This window comes from Prionailurus bengalensis, chromosome E2 (assembly GCF_016509475.1).
Source record: "Prionailurus bengalensis isolate Pbe53 chromosome E2, Fcat_Pben_1.1_paternal_pri, whole genome shotgun sequence".
In the NCBI taxonomy this organism is placed as follows: Eukaryota; Metazoa; Chordata; class Mammalia; order Carnivora; family Felidae; genus Prionailurus; species Prionailurus bengalensis.
In genome coordinates this window covers 47,835,248-47,855,063 of record NC_057352.1, presented here as the reverse complement: position 1 = coordinate 47,855,063, position 19,816 = coordinate 47,835,248, and the positions used below count along the sequence as shown (strand labels likewise).

Sequence of the window (19,816 nt, the reverse complement as noted above, 5' to 3'; positions counted from 1 at the left end):
ACGGAGACAGTGTTTATTGTAAATCTTTTTCAGCTGTGTGTGTGTGTGCGTGTGTGCGTGTGTGTGTGCGCTCGTGTGTGTGCGCGTGTGTGCGCGTGTGTGTATTGCTGTTTATGCATTACCGTAGAAAAATTTATTTTAAAAGTTTATTTGCACTATTAGGAAAATGGGCAAAACCTATAATGAGCACACTATTTACAAGCTAGTCAATCTTACTAATGTTCAAAGATATGCAGATTAAAATAATTTATTAGTTTCAAAAAGATTAGAAAGATTGACAATGCCCACAGTTGGGGAGTATGAGGAAATGGGCATGCACATATACTATTACTAGGAGGATAAAATTATAGAACCTTCTGGGAGAACTGTCTGGTAACAGGTTGTACTAGTTTGCTAGGGCTGTTTTAACAAAGTCCCACAAACTGGGTGGCTTAAACAACAGGAATTTATTGTCTCATGATTCTGGAGGCTAGAAGTTCTACATCAAGGTATTAATAGGGTTAGTTCCTTCTGAGGGCTATTAGGAAGAATTGGTTCTAGGCCTCTCCTGAAAGCTTCTGGTGGTTTGTTGGCAATCTTTGGTGTTTCTCAGTTTGTAGATGCTTTGCTTTTGCCTTCATCTTCACTTGGTGTTCTCCCTGCATGTGTGTCTATCTCCAAATTTCACCTTTTTATGGGACACAAGTCATATTGGAGTAGGGCTGTCTCTAAGGACCTCATTTTAATTTGACTATCTCTGTAAAGACCCAGTCTCCAAGTAAGGTCACATTCTGAGATACTGGGGGTTAGTATCTCAACATACGAATTTGGAGGGGGTGGGGACACAGTTCAGCCCATAATGTAGGCATCAAAAATTTAAATATGCATACCCTTTGACCTAGCATTACCACTTATGGGAATCTGTCTTGAATAAATAGTCTGAGGAAAAATAGTCTGAAAGTATTCATATATATATATTTAGAACAATATTCATTATAGTACATTACAGAACATTACTGGAATCAGCCTAAGTATCAATAAGAGATGATTGGCTAAATAATTGTGTACCTGCTTCCATTGTTAAAGATGGATCTATATGTATTGACAGGAAAAGATATGCAGAATGGAGTGTGTGGCTGGCTCAGTTGATAGAGTATGGGACTCTTAAATTCTAGTTCCATGTTGGGTGTAGAGATTACTTTTTTTTTTAATTTTTATTTACTTATTTTGAGAGGGTGGGAGGGGCAGCGACAGGGAGGAAGAGAGAGAATCCCAAGCAGGCTTCATGCTCAGTGTGGAACCCAATGCAGGACTCAGTCCTATGACCATGAGATCATGACCTGAGCCAAAGTCAAGAGTCAGACACTTAACTGACTGAGCCACCCAGGTGTCCCTGTAGAGGTTACTTAAAAATAAAAACTTAAAGTGTCTGACTTTGGCTCAGGTCATGAACTCATGGGTGATGGGTTCGAGCCCCGTGTTGGGCTCTATGCTGACAGCTCAGAGCCTGGAGCCTGCTTTGGATTCTGTGTCTCCCTTTCTCTCTGTTCCTCCCCCACTTGCACTCTGTCTCTCATTTAAAAAAAATCTTAAAAGGGGCACCTGGGTGGCTCAGTCGGTTGAGCGTCCAACTTCAGTTCAGGTCATGATCTCGCGGTCTGTGAGTTCAAGCCCCACATCGGGCTCGGGGCTGATGGCTCAGAGACTGGAGCCTGCTTCCGATTCTGTGTCTCCCTCTCTCTCTGCCCCTCCCCCGTTCATGCTCTGTCTCTCTCTGTCTCAAAAATAAAAAAAATAAAAAAAATAAATCTGAAAAAAATGATATACATGGGGCGCCTGGGTGGCGCAGTCGGTTAAGCGTCCGACTTCAGCCAGGTCACGATCTCGCGGTCCGTGAGTTCGAGCCCCGCGTCGGGCTCTGGGCTGATGGCTCAGAGCCTGGAGCCTGTTTCCGATTCTGTGTCTCCCTCTCTCTCTGCCCCTCCCCCGTTCATGCTCTGTCTCTCTCTGTCCCAAAAGTAAATAAACGTTGAAAAAAAAATGATATACAGGATATATTAAGTATAAAAAGCAGGTTTACTGACAGTTTGCATATTATTATTTGTGTTAAATTTAAAATAACAAAATTTTAAATAATGTATTCCAAAAAATTAATAATGGCATGAGGAGTCTTTCATTAAACCCCACACATATACTTTCAAATTAGTAAAAACAAACATATTTTTACTTTCAAAAAAAAAAGAAGGTATTAAATTCAGTCCCCTTTATCCTGCTTTTAAACTAAATGCAGAACAGAATCATAATATAGTTATTGCTGGGAACTTGGTTTAATCTGGTAGTTTCTGGGCGGGAAACTACTACTTCCCATGGAGATATATAATAGCCTAGTATAAACACACACACTTTTTGTTTTCTGAACACTTTGAAAGTAAGTTGCAGACAACATGATCCTTCACTTTTACATAGTTCAACATACATCTCCTAAGAATAAGGGGACTCTCCTACACTGTGATTACACTTATCAAACAATGATTATGCTTATGAAAATTAACAATAATTTCATAATGTCTAATATTAAACACACATTTGAATTTCTTAAGTTGTTCCCCCAGTATCTTTCCTTTTTTTAACCAGGATCCAATTGAATTTTATGTATTTTATTTGGTTATTATGTCTCATTAGTCTCTTTTAATCTAGAGCCAGTTTTCTGGTAGAAGATTCCACATTTTCCATTTAAATGATTAATATATATGCTGTTTATTTAATCCCCTTCATGACATAGACTTAATTTAAAAAATTTTGTTAGGGGGCGCCTGGGTGGCTCGGTTCCTTAAGCATCCACTTCTGCTCAGGTCATGATCTCATGGCTCATGGGTTTGAGCCCCACGTTGGGGCTGACAGCTGACAGCTGACAGCTCAGAGCTTGGAGCCTGCTTTGGATTCTGTCTCTGTATCTCTGCCCCTCCCCTGCTCGCACTGTGTGTCTCTCTCTCTTGAATGTAAGTAAACATTAAAAAATTTTTTTAAATTTGTTATGAACTGTTTTTTTATTGTGGTGAAATATACATAATCTAAAAGTTAGCATTAAAATTAAAAAAAATGTTTATTTATTTTTGAGAGAAAGAGAGAGGAAGAGCACGCAAGGGGGAGGGTAGAGAGAGAGAGGGAGATAGAGAATCTGAAGAAGGCTCCAGGCTCTGAGCTGTCAGCACAGAGCCTAATGCAGAGCTCAAACTCATTAACCGACTGAGCCACCCAGGCACCCCTAAAAGTTAGCATTTTAACCATTTTTAATTTACAGTTCAGTAGCATTAAGTACATTCACATAATCATAGCCATCACCCCATCCACCTCCAGAACTTTTGTTTTGCCAAACTGAAACTCTGTGCTTATTTAACAATAATTCCCACTTTCCCCTCCCTCTAGCCCCTGGTAGTCATTATTCTGCTTTCTCCCTCTCTGAATTTCTACTTTCTCCCTCTCTGAATTTGACCTCTTTAGATACCTCATATAGATGGAACTACACAGTGTATGTCCTTTTGTGACTGGCTTATTTCCCATACTAGAATGTCTTCAAGGTTCATCCATGTTGTAGATGATGTGTCAAAATTTCCTTCCTTCTTAGGCTGCATAATATTCCATTGCATGTATGTACCACATTTTATTTATCCAGTCTTTGCACCATGTAGTTGGGCCGCTTTCACCTTTTGACTTATTGACTATGAACATTTGAAGACATGCTTAAGGGTAGAGATAATTGTACAGTAACTCTCATCCAATTAAACAATTATCAAGATTTTTGTGCCATTTTACCCCTTTGCAAAGTATTCGTTTCTTAAAAAATTTAAAAAAGACATTTTCTTACAAAATCTCAATGCCACTTTCATGCTTATAAAAGAAAAACTCTTTGGTTAGTTAGTATCTTGTAATACTTCGTCCATAAAGTAATTTCCCTGATTGTCTCAAAATGTCTTTTATAGTTGGCTTGTTTGAATCATTAAACAAGATCCACACACATTCCATTTGATTGCAGTGTCTTCAAGGCTTTTTAAATTCAAGCAATCTGCCTTCTATTTTTTTTTTTAGATGCCATTACCTTATTGCACAACGGGCTGAATTATATTTGCATGCATTTACAGGGGAAAAAACCCCACACATTTTAAAAGAACCAAACACTGTATTTTGAGGTTCTGGAACCGGTTTTATTTAGAAATACCGCAAGTGGTTATAAAAACAGTATATCTAAATTCATAAAAACCTCATACAGTTACGCATAGTCCATCCTTGTCATATGACCGCATTATAATTTAGCAAACCACAGTGTTGATCCCGATAGATGAAGCCTTTACGGCAGGGGGCAGGGTTACCTCCTTCTAGAAGCCAAGAGCCTAAGAAGCCCCTTCCAATAGTAAGCAGACTATTTTCAAGTGGAAAACAAAGACAACTATATCCAAGTTTCCTCTGAACAAAGATATGGTAAGTTTCTGGAGAACGTGGTGTTGAGGAAACATACTAGTGAATTATATAATACAGGCTAGAGAGTCTGGTTAAAATAGTAATGGGACTTGGTTTTAAAAGGGGGCAAGACTATTGGAGGGGATCGATGGAGTGATGGTGGGCAACTAAGGGAATAGGGTGAAGGGTCGGATAAAAAGCTTTTAAAAGGTGGAAACCTGCTCAGTCATTGCCGCCGGAGGAAAGAAACGGACACCAGGGAAAGCCCCCAGGGCCAATGGAGTTGAGCGAGGCACCGGAGCAAATCTCTAGGAGTAACACTGGGTGTTTAAAAGGTAGTGCTGAAGCGGATTTTTCGAGGGAATGGAACAATGCGGAAAAAAGGAATTGAGCACAAAGCAGGTGAACAAACCACTCCCTCCTGCCTCCCTGCGCCCAGGTCAAGCTATGGGATACCCAGGACGCGCCTCTACCGGAGAAGGCTAATGCAGAGGGCGTGAAGTCTTAACGCGTCACCACCCATGCCTCCGCCGCGGGAAGTAGTTCCCATTGCACCGGCTCCGGAGGGAGCTCAATGAGGGAGCTTCCCAGTCCCTCCGAACGTGAGTTCCGGGCGGGGCGGGAACGCAGCCAATCCCTGGAAAGGGGGGCGTGGCTAGCTTGGCCTCGCAGATTCCTCCGCCTGCGCTTGCTTGTGCTGAGGCTGAGGGACCCGCCATTTTGGATGCTGGTCTTTGAGTGCTAAGTCTGTCTCAGCCGTTTTTGCACCTGGATTCAGCCAGGTGAGTGTGGCAGTCTCAGCGTCAAGGGTCTTTGTTTTCCTCTTCCCACTGCGCTCCGTACTTGGAAGTCCCAAATCTGGGGTTCAGACGACCCCCAGGTGGCAGTTGAGAAAGGGAAGGATCCTGGGTTTGGGGGTCAGGCCCGAGGTCAGGCCCGAGAGTCCGCGGTGCGGGAGGCCTAATGGAGGCCGGGGTTGGGGGCGTGGCAGGGCCTCGAGCAGCTCGGGAGACCGCTGGTCTTGGTTACTTGAAGCGGCGAAACTTTCCCGTTGTCATTCCTGCCTCGAGGCGGAAACGCCACGGCCTCGGCTCTGCCTCCCGATGGTGACAGGGCTCGTTCTGCGGTTTCGGTGACACCCTTGTGCCGTTTCCACTGGTTCAGAGAGACTTCGGGAAGGTCGGTGTCTCCGGTGTGCGTGACAGTCTGATCGCCTCCACCTGGCGGGGCGGCCCCCTGAGGTGGTGCCTGGTGTGGGGGGGGCCTGGAATTGGGCCTCCTTTGGCCAGAGAAAATGGCCTTTTTCTGTTTTGAGCAAGCAGCGGTCTTCGCCCCTTTTCGCAGACCCCTACGTGTGTTATGAGAGACCTTGTGAGAAGCCTGAGGCCCTGTCCTTGTCTCTCTCCTCTTTGTGTTCTCAGCGTTCCTCCTCCGGGGTGCCGGAGTTGAGGATTTGAAAACTCCAGCAGCGTAAACTTATGCAAGGATAGGGATCCATGGAGGGTCCGTTTACAATTAGTAGGAAAGACAACCACTTTCATTTTCTGTTGTAGTAAAATAAAAAACAAAAGCCGGTCATAAGTAACTTTTTGGGGACTTGTAGTTTTCTCTATTATGCATATATATTTTTAAGTTTTCATTAAAATTTCAGGCAGACAAACGTAGACAGTGTAATGAATTCCCTCCTCTTCCAACTTCAGCGATCAGTTCAGAGCCAATTTTGTTTTGTTTATGTCCCTCCTTGTGTATGTTAACAAAATAGTGGTTGAGATATGTGTGTGTGCGCGTAAACACGTAGAAGTTTATTGACTATCTACACTCCAGTAGTCCATGGGAAATTTTCTTTTTTTTTAATGTTTATTTATTTTGAGAGCGCGCCAGTGGGGTAGGGGGAGAGAGAGAGAGAGAGAGAGAGAGAGAGAGAATCCCAAGTAGGCTCCCTGCTATCTGTGCACAGCCCAAGACGGGCTCCATCTCAGGAACCTTGAGATCATGACCTGAGCGGAAATCTGGAGGCGGAGGCTTAACTGAGACACCCAGGTGCCCTGGGAAATTTTTTTACAGCTTCCTCAGAATTACATCTTCTGGGATAGGAAGACTTGGTAGTATCCTTTTGTTAGAAGAGAAAGGAGTGTTTTGAAAATTTAGTGTTAGTATTGCATTTCGAAGTCACCTAGTTTTTTGTTTTGTTTTTTTTTTAACTTCATTTGTTTTGAGAGAGAGAGAGAGAGTGAGAGCAAGGGAGGGGCAGAGAGAGAATCTCAAGCAGACTCTGTGCCGTCAGTGCAGAGCCTGACTGGGGACTCCATCTCTGGAACTCTTGAGATCATGACCTGAGCTGAGATCAAGAGTTGGACACTTAACAGACTGAGCCACCCAGGCAGTCCTAAAGTCACCTAGTTTCTTAAATGCTCTCATTTTTAAACTAGTGTTATTGTTTTGTCCAAATTATTTGTTTTTATTCTCTTCCTGTGCCTCTGGGCTTCTAAGTGATCAGGACCCTCCAGAATCCCCAACTCTAGTCTGCTTAAGTTCTCATTCCTTTTTTTTTTTTTTATTTATTAAGTTTATTTATTTATTTTGAGAGAGAGAGAGCACAAGCAGGGGAGGGACAGAGAGAGGGAGAGACAGAATCCCAAGCAGGCTCTGCACCATCAGCACAGAGCCTGATGCGGGGCTCAAACTCACCAACTGTGAGATCATGACCTGGGCCGAGATCAAGAGTCGGACGGTTAACCAACTGCGCCACCCAGGCACCCCAAGTTCTCATTCCTTTAAAGTTAGAATCAAGTCCCAGCTGTATGCAGTCGATGCTGATTTAAAAAATAAAGCTAGAAATTATAGTCTAATGAAATGATTTCAAATACAGGAAAAGTAGTATGCACATGAATACTAATTTCAGCATTATATGACAAATGTCAGAAAGGGAAATAATTTAGAAATTATTACTCATTGGAATATTAGGCAGCCATTAAAGTTACAAACACTGTAACAGATTCTGTGTCACTTGATAAAAAGATTCAGTAGTGTCAGAGTGCATGATTACAGGTTTGTAACAGTATGAGGAAAAACTTGGTAAAATGTATACCCACTGAATTTTTTGTGATTTTTTAAAAAATACTAATTTCATTGAGAAACAAGATAAAAAACACTTTAATAATGCCTACATATTTCAGTATTTATAGCTTCTTCCAGAAAATCTTGATGGTCCCTGAATTCTGTAGCCTATACATTTCTTGTGAGTTACACATGATGCTACAGGTCTTGTGGCCCTTTATTTTATTAATTTTTTAATCTTGATTAATTTGGTCAGTGAAGTTTTTGTTTTGGTCAGTGAGATTAGGTAACAGTTTACTGTGTGAAAATATAGTAAAGTTGGCATTCTGTAAATGAAAGGTTTTAAGGATTGGACTGTATTAACTTGGAAATGCCTTCTAGCTTGTTTGTACTTTAATGTGACATCTTCATAGCTGAAATACAGCGGTCATACCTAAATCTGTTCATATCATTTATTTTATAAGGAAGAAATATTCAAGATAAGTAAAATAATACATTTCAAATATAAAAACTTTTTTTTATATTGCATAATACCATTCTAGCCCACTATTCGCTCTACTTCCTCCCTTACCCACTGCACTTTTGGAGCTACATACTCTAAAGCTGGTCCTTTAGAAATTCAGCATCTTTTTTGCTCTTTTTAGCTACTTCAATAGAGCTTTCAGGATTACTACCTCTGGGCAGCTTCATGATTTGGGGCAGCAGGTGTGAACTGCAGCAGTCTCACCTTTATCCTCCAAACAACATGAGGAATGACTCAATCCATGGTTTTACACCTTCCCTTTTTCAGAATGAAGAGATTATCCTTTATTTACTTTGACTCATTTTCATTTTTTTAAGTTCTTGTTACATATTTCTGCTTATTTTTATTTATTTTTATTTATTTTTTAAGTTACATCCAAGTTAGCATATAGTGCAGCAATGATTTCAGGAGGAGATTCCTTAATGCCCCTTACCCATTTAGCCCATCCCCCCTCCCACATCCCCTCCAGTAGCCCTCTATTTGTTCTCCATGTTTAAGAGTCTCTTATGTTTTGTCCCCCTCCCTGTTACATTATTTTTGCTTCCCTTCCCTTATGTTCATCTGTTCTGTGTCTTAAAGTCCTCATATGATATTTGTCTTTCTCTAATTTCGCCTGGCATAATACCCTCTAGTTCCATCCAGTTCCATCTAGTTGCAAATGGCAAGATTTCATTCTTTCTTGAGTGCCGAGTAATACTCCATTGTATATATATATACCACATCTTCTTTATCCATTCATCTATTGATGGACATTTGGGTGCTTTCCATACTTTGGCTATTGTTGATAGCGCTGCTATAAACGTTGGGGTGCATGTGCCCCTTCAAAACAGCACACCTATGCTTGGATAAATACCTAGTAGTGCAATTGCTGGGTCGTAGGGTAGTTCTATTTTTAATTTTTTGAGGAACCTCCACACTGTTTTCCAGAGTGGCTGCACCAGTTTGCATTCCCACCCACAGGGCAAAAGAGATCTTCCTCTACATCCTTGCCAACATCTGTTGTTGCCTGAGTTGTTTATGTTAGCCATTCTGACAGGTGTGAGGTGGTATCTCATTGTGGTTTTGATTTGTAAGAGATTATCCTTTAAAAGACTTCTGGAACTGAATGATAAAAGAGGGACTAGATGGATTTGTTGTTCCAGAGTTAAGAATTGGGATAAAGTAAGGATTTGGGAAGAACCAATGTGTGACATAGTGGTGTTACACTAATAAAAATATTAGTAGATCAGTACATGCCTTCCCTGGAGATATTGTGGGTTCCGTTCTAGACCACCACAGTGAAGTGAGACAAATCAATTTTTTTGTTTTCATAGTGCATATAATAGTTAATGTTTATATTGTAGTCTTTTAAGTGTACAGTAGCATTATGTCTAAAAAAATATATTTTAATTAAAAATATTTTATTGCTGGGGCACCTGGGTAGCTCAGTTGGTTAAGCATCAATTCTTGATATCAGCTCAGGTCATGATCTCATGGTTGTGAGATTGAGCCCTGCATGCAGCTCAGCACTGGTTGTGGAGCCTGCATAGGATTCTCTCTTTCCTCCCTCTGTTCCTCCCCCACACGTGCAAGTGCATGCCCTCTCTCGCAAAAAAAAAAAAAAAAAAAAAAGTTAAAAAAATGCTAACTTTCAGCAAGCTCTAACTTCTGGAGGGTCCTCCCTACATGTTGATGGCTGCTGACTGATGCAGGTGAAGCTGGAACTGTGGCAATTTCTTAAAATTTTAAGACAATAATGGAGTTGGGTGTTTTTGTTTTTTTGTTTTTGCATCAGTTGACTTCCTTTCATGAACAATTTCTCAGCATATGATACTGTTTGATAATATTTTACCCACCATAGACCGTTTTTTTTCAAAATTTGGGTCAGTCCTCTCAAACCCTGTTGCTGCTTTATCAACTAAGTTTATGTCATATCCTAAATTCTTTGTTGTCGTGTCAACAATCACAGCATCTTCACCAGGAGTAGAATTCATCTCAAGAAACCACTAAAGAATGTGGTTTATTTATGAGGAACACGTCTCGGGGTACCTGGCTGACTCAGAAGAGCATATGACTCTTGGTCTTTTGATCTTGAGTTTGAGCCCCACATTGAGTGTAGAAATTGCTTAAGTAAATAGATAAATTAACTTAAAAAAAAAAAAGAAACAACTTCTCATCAAAGTTTTTATCATGAAATTGCAGCAATTCAGCCACATCTTCAGCCTCCCCTTTTTAATTTTACTAGTTTTGCTCTTTATACACTTGCAGTTACTTCCTCCACTAAAGTCTCAAACCCGTCAAAGTTTGGAGTCAGTGTTTTCCTAATTACTGTTAATATGGATATTTTACCCTCTTGACATGAATCACAAATCAGATGTTCTTAGTGGCATCTAGGATGGTGAATACTTCCTAGAAGGTTTTTGATTAACTTTGCCCAAGTCCATGAGGGGAGTCACTCTCTATGGCAGCTCTAGCCATGTAAGATGTATTTATTTCTTAAATAATAAGATTTGAGGGGCACCTGGGTGGCCCAGTCATTTGAGCGACCGACTTTGGCTCAGGTTGTGACCTCACTGTTTGTGAGTTCACGCCCCTCATTGGGCTCTGTGCTGACAGCTCAGAGCCTGGAGCCCACTTCAGATTCTGTGTCTCCCTCTCTCTGCCCCTCTTCAGCCAGCACTCTGTGTGTCTCTCAAAAATAAACGTTAAAAAAAAAATTTTTTTTTTAAATACTAAAGAAAATAGTAATAAGACTTGAAGGTTGAAATTACTCCTTGATTCAGGGGCTGCAGAATGGTTGTTGTATTAGCAGGCATTGGAAACATTAATCTCATACATCTCTATCAGAGTTCTTGGGTGACCAGGTGTGTTGTCAATGAACAGTCATGTTTGAAAGGAATCTTTTTGTTCTGAGTAGTAGGTCTCAATGGTGAGCTTAAAATATTTAATAAGCCATGTTATAAACAGATGTGCTATCATCCAGGCTTTGTTGTTCCATTTATAGAGCACAGGCAGAGTAGATTTAGCATAATTCTTTGGTTTTTTTTTTTTTCCAAGTTTTATTTAATTTTGAGAGAGAAAGAGAAAGAGAGAGAGAGAGAGAGAGAGAGAGAGAGAGAGAGAGAGAATCCCAAGCAGGCTCTGCACCGTCAGCACAGAGCCCAATGTGGGGTTTAAACTCACAAACCACAAGATCATGACCTGAGGCAAAGTCAAGCGGGTAACCGCCTGGGCCACCCAGGCTCCCCTAGATTTGGCATAATTTTTTTTTTTAATGTTTTATTTAATCAGAGAGAGAGAGAGAGAGAGAGAGAAATAGAGACAACCAGCATGAGCGAGGGAGGGACACAGAACCCAAAGCAGACTCCAGGCTCTGAGCTGTCAACACAGCCCTATGTGGGGCTCGAACTCGCAAACCATGAGATCATGACCTGAGCTGAAGTCAGATACTCAACTGACTGACCCACCCAGGCCCCCAGATTTAGTGTAATTCTTAAGGGCCCTAGGATTTTTAGAATGGTAAATGAGCATTGGTTTCAACTTAAAGTCACTGGCTATATTAGCCCTTAACAAGAGTCAGCCTTTCCTTTGAAACTTTGAATCCAGGCATTCACTTCTCTTCAGCTATAGAGGTCCTAGATGGCATCTCTTTCCAGTGTAAGGCCATTTCATCTATGTTGAAAATCTGTTGTTTTAGTCACCTTCATTGATTATCTTAACTACATCTTCTGGATAACTTTTTGCAGCTTCTACATCAGCACTTATATGTTAGGGAAATGGCTTCTTTCTTCAAACCTCATGAATCAACCTCTTCGAGGTTCAGGCTTTTTGTCTGCAGCTTCCTCTCCTCTCTCAATTTGTAGAATTGAGGAGAGTTAGGATCTTCCTCTGGATTGGGCTTTGGTTTAGGGAATGTTGTGGCTGGTTTGATCTTTTATCCATCCAGACCACTAAAACGTTCTCCATGTCAGCAGTAAGGCTGTTCTACTTTCTTATTTGTGTCTTCAGTGGGGTAACACTTTTCATTTCCTTTAAGAACTTTTCCCTTGCATTTACAACTTGACTAACTGGTGCAAGAAACCTAGCTTTCGGCCTGTCTCAGCTTTTGACGTGTTTTCCTTATTGAGTTTAATCATTTGTAGTTTTTGATTTACAGTGAGAGGCATATGATTCTTCTTTTCCTTGAACACTTAGAGGCCGTTGTAGGGTTATTGATTGGCCTGATTTTAGTATTGTTTCTTGGGGAATAGGGATGCTTAAGCAAAGGGAGAAGGATGGGGGAATGGCTGGTTGGTGGAACAGTCAGAACACACACACTTACAAAGTTCAGTGTCTTACATTGGAGTGGTTGTGGAGTGATTGGTGGCACCCCAGTTACAATTGAAATATTAACATCAAACGTCACTGATCACTTGTCACCATAACAAATGTAATAATAATGAAAAAGTTTGAAATATTGTGAGAATTAACAAAATGTGACACAGACTTGAAGTAAGCAAATGCTTTTGAAATAATGGTGCTGATAGACTTGCTTAATGCAGGGTTACAAACCCTCAAGTTGAAAAAATGCAGTATGTGAGAAGTGCAATAAAAAGAGGTATGCCTGTATATAAACAAGGTAGAATACTGAGAAATAGTTTTGTATTCACTAGTTATAATCCTTTCATAGGGTTTGTATTATAGATGTTTGCATATCTTACAGTTTATTTTTTATTTAAGAAATGTTTTTTAATGTTTATTTATTTTTGACAGAGAGAGAGACAGCATGAACGGGAGGGTCAGAGAGAGAGGGAGACATAGAATCTGAAACAGGCTCCAGGCTCTGAGCTGTCAGCACAGAGTCTGATGCGGGGCTCGAACTCACAAACCGGGAGATCATGACCTGAGCCGAAGTCAAACTCTCAACTGACTGAGCCACCCAGGCGCCCCTGTTACGTTTTCTTTTTCTGTTGATTTTGGTAAATTAAGTATAAGAGATTTGTCCATTCTTGACTCATTTGAATTTGTAGGCATAATTCGATAATAATATTCCCCCCCCCCCTTTTTTTAATGTTTATTTAGAGAGAGAGAGAGAGACAGAGAGTGAGTGAGAGTGTGTGAGCAGGGGAGGGACAGAGAGAGAGGAAGACACAGAATCTGAAGCAGGCTCCAGACTCCGAGCTGTCAGCACAGAGCCTGACGTGGGGCTTGAACCCACAAACCATGAGATAATGACTTGAGCTGAATTCAGACGCTCAACTGACTTGAGCCACCCAGGCACCCTAATAATGTCCCCTTTTAATTAATGTCTGTAGGATCTGTAATGATATTTCCCTCTTCATTCCTGATAGTTTGTGTCCCCCCCCCCTTTTTTTTTGCCAGTTTGCTATAGATGTATCAATTTTTTAAAGTAATCTTTATGGACAACATGGGACTCAAACTCACCACCCTGAGGTCAAGAGTCACATGCTCTACTGGCTGAGCCACCCAGGTGCCCCCAAATTTGCCAATTTTTATTTAATTTTTAACTTTTTAAATTTTAAGTTAAATTTATTTTTGAGAGAGAGCGAGCAAGTGAGCATGAGTCAGGGAGGGGCAGAGAGAGGGAGACAGATGATCTGAAGCAGTCTCTGTGCTGACAAAAAGAGAACCTGAAGTGGGGCTCAACCTCATAACGGTGAGATCATGACCTGAGCTGAAGTTGGATGCTCAACCGACTGAGCCACCCAGGCACCCCTTAAATTTTTTTCTAAGTTTATTTATTTTTGAGAGAGACAGAGTGTGAGTGGGGGAGGGGCAGAGAGAGGGAGACACAAAAGCTGAAGCAGGCAGGCTCGGATTCCAGCCATCAGCACAGAGCCCGATGCAGGGCTGGAATTCACAAAGAGATCACAACCTGAGCTGAAGTCTGATGCTTAACCGACTGAGCCACCCACGTGCACCAGGACTACTTTTTAAGCTACATGTACAAGTTTCAAAATATTTTCATTTTCTGCAGTGCATACCTTTAAAAATGTTTCTGCTTAGGGTGCCTGGGTGGTTCAGTTGGTTAAGTGTATAACTTCAGGTCAGGTTCTCACGGTTTGTGGGTTTGAGCCCTGTGTCGGGCTCTGATGCCAATGCAGAGCCTGGAGCCTACTTGGGATTCTGTGTCTCCCTTTGTCTCTCTCTACCTTTTCCCCATTCATGCTCTCTTGTTCTCAAAAATGAATAAACATTAAAAAATTTTTTTTAATTAAATAAAAATGTTTCTGCTTGCAACTTCCTCTTTGACCCATGGATTATGTAGAAGTGTGTTGTTAATTTCCAAGTGTTTGGAGATTTTTTGCTGTGTTTTGTTGTTACTGAGTTCTATCTAGTTCAGTTCCATATGGTTTAAGATCATACTCTGTGTGACTTCTGTTGTTCTGTTAAGGTTTTTTTTTTAGCCTAGGATATGGTCTACATTCAAGTGTTTTCCATGTACATGATTACTGGGTTGGCTGGAGTGTTTAGTAATTATCAATGAGATACAGTTTTTGTATTTCCTTGCTGATACTCCACCAGTTTGATCAGTTACTGAGGAAGGCATGTGGAAGTCTCCATCTGTAATTAGGGATTTATTTCTCCTTTCCTGTCAGTTTTTGTTTCATGTATTTTAAAGCATTACTTTTAGGTGCATTTATTATTAGGATTGTTGTATTTCCTTGGTAAATTCACTTTTTTATCATTATTTAATGTTCCTTTTCTATTCTTCGTTTTCCTTGTTCTGAAAACTACTTGGTCTAAAATTAATATAGTCTCTACAACTAACTTTAACTTTTTTCTTTTTAATTTATTATTGGTGGAGGGGAGTGGGGAGGAGGGAGGCAAGCAAGCAGGGGAGGAGCAGAGAGAGGGAGAGAATCCCATGAACCTGAGCCAAAATCTGAGCTGAAGTTAGACACTTCACCAACTGAGCCACCCAGGTGCCCCTTTATTTTTTTTCTTTTTTAACATTTTTTTTTTTAAGTTTTTTTTTGTTTACTTAGAGTAAGAGCACAGGTGGGAAGGGGCAAAGAGAGAGAGAATCCCAAGCAGGCTCTGCACTGACTGTGCAATTGTTGGGACTTGAACTCAAGAACTGTGTGATCATGACCTGAGCTGAAATAGAGTCAGACACGTAACCTACTGAGCCACCCAGGTGCCCTGTTCCCCCCCTTTTTTTCTTTAGTTTATTTTTTAATTTATTTATTTTGAGAGAGAGAAGGGGGGGGAGAGAGAGAGAGAGAATGAGAATGAGAATATGAATCCCAAGTAGGTTCTGCACTATCAGCACAGAGCCCAGTCAGGGCTCAAACTCACAAACCCTGAGATATGACCTGAGCCAAAATCGAGTCAGATGCTTAACTAACTGAGCCACCCAGGCATCTCATGATAACAAATTTTAGGATCTATTCTCAGCAACTTTCAAATATGCAGTGTAGTATTATTAACTAATCCCTACATTTACTTCCTCATGACTTTATTTTACAACTGGAAGTTTGTACTAAAATAGGTGGAGGGGTGTCAAAAGATAGAAACTTCCAACTTTTTTTTTTATGTTTGCATGATACACCCCTTTTCATCCTTTTACTTTTGCTTTTTATTTTTTAAATGTTTATTTTTGAGAGACAGGTAAATGCGAATATGGGAGGGGGCAGAGAGAGGGAGTCAGAGGATCTGAAGTGGGCTCTGTGATGAGAGCAGACAGCCTGATGCAGGGCTTGAACTCATGAACTGCGAGATCATGACCTGAGCTGAAGTCAGATGCTTAACTGACTGAGCCACCCAGGTGCCCCTCATCCTTTTACTTTTAATATATTCATTATATCAAAGTGAGTTTCTTGTTGATAGTATATAGATGGACCATTTTTTGGATGATTCGGACAATCTCTGTCTTTAAATTGTTGTTTTAGACCATTTCTCCGTAATTAGGTCCATTGAATTTAGGTCCATTTTATTATGTTTTCTATTCCTCTGTTTTTCTTTCTGTTTCTGCTTTCCTGCCTTTGGGGTTATTTGAACACTTTAGTATTCTAGTTTAAAGTCACAAGTTTTTTGGTATTTTTTTGTATGGAATGGTATACAGGTCACTCTAGGGATTATAATAGATGTACTTTCACAGTCTACTTGTAGTCAGTATTTTGCCATTTATTTATTGTGGAATACAGAAACATCATGTTTTAGCTTTTAGTTCATTATGTTGTACTTATGCATTACATCTGTATACTTCAAAAACCACATTAGACAATGTTACTAGTTTTGCTTTTAACTGTAAAATAAATTTTAAGAGACTCAAGAGTCATCTGTTAGATTTCCCAGATATTTGCCATTTCTTCCTTTATTTTAATCTTTCAAGTTTCCTTTTGATATCACTTCCTTCTGCTTGGAAAACTTCTTTAGAGCAGGTTTGGTGACAAATTCTTTTATTAGTTTTCCTTCATCTGAAAATGACTTTATTTCACCTTTATTTCTGAAGAATATTTTCAGTGGATATACAATTCCTGGCAAACAGTTCTTTCAGCAGTTTAGAAATACTATTCCACTTTTTGGCTTCCATGGTTTCTGAAGTGAAATTCACGGTCATTGAATAGAATAGGCAATGCATTTTTCTCTGGCTGCTTTCAGTATTTTACAAATTTGTCTTTAGCTTTCAGCAGTTTGATTATGAGTCTGGGCATACATTTCTTTGGGTTTATTCTGATTTGAATTTCCTAAGCTTTTTCAATCTGTAGATTTAAGCTTTTTGCTAAAATTGCACAGTTTTCAGCCTATAGTTTTTTACAATTTTTGGGTACCACACTATTTTTTTCCATCTTTCTGGGACTCTGAGGGCTTTTGCTGTTGTGCTACAGGTCTCTGATACTTTGTTCACTTAAAAAAAAAAAACCTAAATCTCTTTTTCAGATTGGCTACTCTATATTGATTGATATCTTCCAAGTGCCCTGGCTCTGTCCTCTGTCATTTCTATTCTGCTACTGAGCCCACCAGTGAGTTTCTTACCTTGGTTATTGTCTTTTTCAGTTCTAAAGTTTCTGTTTCCTCTTTGTATCTTTTATTTCTTTTCTGAGACTTTATATCCATTTATTTCAAGGGTATTCACCTTTTTGCAGCATTTTTAAAAAATGTTTTTTTAATGTTTATTTTTAAGAGAGACAGAGCACAAGCAGGGGAGGAGCAGAGAGAGAGAAAGAGACACAGAATATGAAGCAGGCTCCAGCCTGCAAGCTGTCAGCTCAGAGCCCGATGCGGGGCTTGAACTCATGACCTGAGATCATGACCTGAGCCAAAGTTGGACACTCAACCAACTGAGCCACCCAAGTACCCCTGTTGCAGCATTTTTTATAGCAGTTGCTTTATAAAGTCTCCTTCATTTTTTTTTTATTTGTAATTTTTTTTTCAGTGTTTATTTTTTTTGTGAGTGAGAGAGAGAGATGAGCTAGAGCAGGGGAGGGGAAGAGAGGGAGGGAGACAGAATCCAAAGCAGGTGTCATGCGCTGAGCTGTCAGCACAGAGCCTTATGCAGGGCTCAAATTCCCGAGATCATGACCTGAGCCACCCAGGCGCCGCATAAAGTCTTTGTCATTTAATTCACAGTTCCAACATCTGTTTAATCTCAGCATTGATGGGTGATAACTGTCTTTTCCCAGGTGAGTTGGTATTCCTGGTTTGATGTAGTTGACCCACTTTCTGTCCCCACCAGAGGACCCCTTTCCAGTTCCTCAAACCAGGATTAGAGAGCTTCTCTTAATGTTTTTTCCTTTCCGTGCTGATCCTCAGTTTTGGTTTTCAGGCTGCCTTGCTTCTAGGCCAGGAAATATATCAGAGGGAAGAAAAGTGATAAACTCACTGCCATTTTATGGCTCTTCAGATTCTGGTCTTTTCGATCTAGCTACTATTATAGTTTTTTCAGAGTCTTCAAATAGCTGCTCCATACATTCTGTTCAGGTCATATAGCTTTATTTGGCGGGAGAGGCACTGAACCTGGAACCCTGTTGTTTGCTTTTTGCTTGTTTTTTAAAGGACTACTCAGGTTGCTCGAGTATAGCTAGTTCATTAATCTGACTGCTGCATGAGCAGTCTGTCCTATGCTTCTGTCACATTTTATTTTTCCTCTTATAATGGACACTTTGTTTTCCTCTACCACCTTACTACCACAGAATCCTTATACATATGTTTTCATGGCCCTCTGTACACGTGCCTTTTAGGGTATATGTTCAGGAATGGATTGCCAGATCCTAAGGTATATGTGTACATTTATCTTACACATTAAGGCATACATTTTATTAAATACTAATAGACTTGTATTTTAGAATATTAGAATAATAGAATATCATTCATCCCTTTATAAAGGAAGGAAATCCTGCTACAACATGGACGCAGATTGTACTAATAATAATATCCTATTGTATGTGTGTCAAAACACATAAATAAACATAAATAGTACTTTTTGTTTATCCATCTGTCAGTGTACATAGGGGTTACATTCACCTCGTGGCTGGAGTGAATAATGCTGCTATGAATATGGGTGTGTGTATATCTCTTTGAGATTCTTTTTTCACTTCTGTTGGATATGTACCCAGAAGTGGGATTGCTGGATCACATGGTAGTTCTATTTTCAATTTTTTAAGGAACTACCATACTGTTTTCCATAGTGGTACCCCTCTTCACAGTCTGACCAACAACGGTACACAAGGGCTCCAGTTTTTCCACATCCTTGCCAACACCTTTTTTTTTTTGTTTAATAGTAGCCATTCTGATGGGTGTGAAGTGTTAGCTCCTAGTGGGTTTGATTGCATTTCTCTAATGATTAGTGAAATTGAGCATTTTTCATATGCCTGTTGGCCATTTGCATATTACTTTTGGAGAAATGTCTCTTTAAAGTCCATTGCTCATTTTTTAGTCAGGTTATTTTTTTATTGGTGACTTGTTTATATGTTAATAACTTTAAGATATACATTCTTTATATTCACGATGTTTTAGTGTTTCGTGGATCTGAAATTTTTTGTGTGTGTGATAGCAAGAAGACTGATAATTTTTATCTTTTTACATATAGAACTTGCACATTGCTGGTATATAGTAAAATGGTTAGTAAATACTAGGTGCATGAAAGACTGTGTAAAATGAGTTGCTGAGTTTCTTTTTCCAGGAAAACAATGTTATGTTATTTTTTTAATAACTTTTTAAGTTTATTTATTTATTAGAGAGAGAGAGTGAGCAGGGAGGGGCAGATGGAGGGAGATGGAGAATCCCAAGCAGGCTCTGCACGGTTAGTGCGGAGCCTGATGCTGCGCTTGAATTCACAACCCGTGAGATTGTGACCTGAGCCAAAGTGGGATGCTTAACCAACTGTGCCACCCAGGTTCCCCTTCAATGTTATGTTATTTTTTTTAAATAAGTTTTTTTTTTTTAACGTTTATTTATTTTTGACAGAGAGACAGAGCATGAGTGGGGGAGGGGCATAGAGAGAGGGAGACAGAATCTGAAGCAGGCTCCAGGCTCTGAGCTGTCAGCACAGAACCTGATGCGGGGCTCTAACTCACAGACTGTGTGATCATGACCTGAGCCGAAGTCAGACGCTCAACCAACTGAGCCACCCAGGTGCCCCTTAAAATAAGATTTTTAAGAGATGTCTTGAGGATTAATCTCTGTTGTCTATGGCTTTTTGCCTGTTCCATAAATTCACTGTAATTGGATATCTAGTATCCTGCGGAATCTTAGAGTTGAAGGGACTTTAGAGATAAGAGACTTAAATTATGTTCGTCATACTGTATTTAGTGTGGAAAGGACATAAAGGACTCAGTTTTCTTTTTTTAGATAATTCATTTAACTTCAGTTTTCTAG

General features: G+C 40.1%; 1 protein-coding gene across 3 annotated transcripts in view; it reads left to right on the top strand.

Annotated features, from left to right (window-relative positions):
• Positions 1 to 4,344: 4,344 nt before the first annotated feature.
• Positions 4,345 to 19,816, top strand: part of IST1 (IST1 factor associated with ESCRT-III) — a 31,519-nt gene continuing 16,047 nt past the window's right edge. Inside the window, exons 1-2 of one of the 3 annotated variants that reach the window (XM_043599584.1) lie at positions 4,345 to 4,455; positions 4,874 to 5,036. The gene's annotated coding sequence lies outside the window, so the exon portion shown is untranslated. Of the gene's footprint in view, positions 4,456 to 4,873; positions 5,037 to 5,090; positions 5,217 to 19,816 lie in introns of those variants that run through there. The other 2 variants (XM_043599583.1, XM_043599588.1) reach the window with 2 other exon arrangements.